Consider the following 708-nt stretch of genomic DNA (forward strand, 5'->3'; position numbering starts at 1 on the left):
GTTGCGTCAGACACGAGTAAACACTCTCCATCCATCTCGCCTTCATTCAAATCGAGCATCTGCTGTTTGCATTGAGGATTATTTAATGGTCTGAGGGACCGAGCAGACCCAAAGATAATTAAATATGGATTTTAGGTGCTGTTTATCAGGGGTATACCGGTGGTTGACATTACAGGTAATAGTGTTAACAAGAGGAGGGTACACAGTAATTATCTGATTAAACTAAGACGTGTTTAAGATGATAGGCAGGAAATAGTTTGTTCAAGCATGGCTCGAGCAATAATTTATCATTATTCACCATTCAAGACAGAAAAAAAAGGGACCTCTTAACGGAGGGATAATGACTAAATCAAAACAGCTGCTATCTTTAAAAGGTCACATTTACTCAATATATATGGTAGCACTGTGTTTGGACAGTCCGTCTACAGACAGTTTATAGAATTAGGGATGCTCGATATTGGCTTTTCTGCCGATATCCGATATTCCGATATTATCCAACTCTCAATTTCCGATACCGATATCGCCCCGATTACCGATAATATGCGGCTTTTTACACAAAACTTGTTAGGTAACAAATAAACATATCTCTGTTGTGGAATTTGAACACATTAAATGCTTCATTTTGATTTGTGGATTTCCCCCATGGGTAGGTGGGCCCATTCTCATCACATCAAAAAAGGAGACTTTTGCCATACCGGGGACCACGCA

At 39.5% G+C, this 708-nt stretch overlaps 1 protein-coding gene across 1 annotated transcript in view; it reads right to left on the reverse strand.

Moving 5' to 3' along the window:
• Nucleotides 1-708, reverse strand: part of LOC118337238 (transcription factor IIIB 90 kDa subunit-like) — a 119,705-nt gene that overhangs the window by 46,080 nt on the left and 72,917 nt on the right. The gene's annotated exons all lie outside the window — the stretch shown is intronic.

Source organism: Morone saxatilis, unplaced genomic scaffold, assembly GCF_004916995.1.
Source record: "Morone saxatilis isolate NCDOM2014 unplaced genomic scaffold, NCSU_SB_2.0 Contig3, whole genome shotgun sequence".
NCBI lineage: Eukaryota > Metazoa > Chordata > Actinopteri > Moronidae > Morone > Morone saxatilis.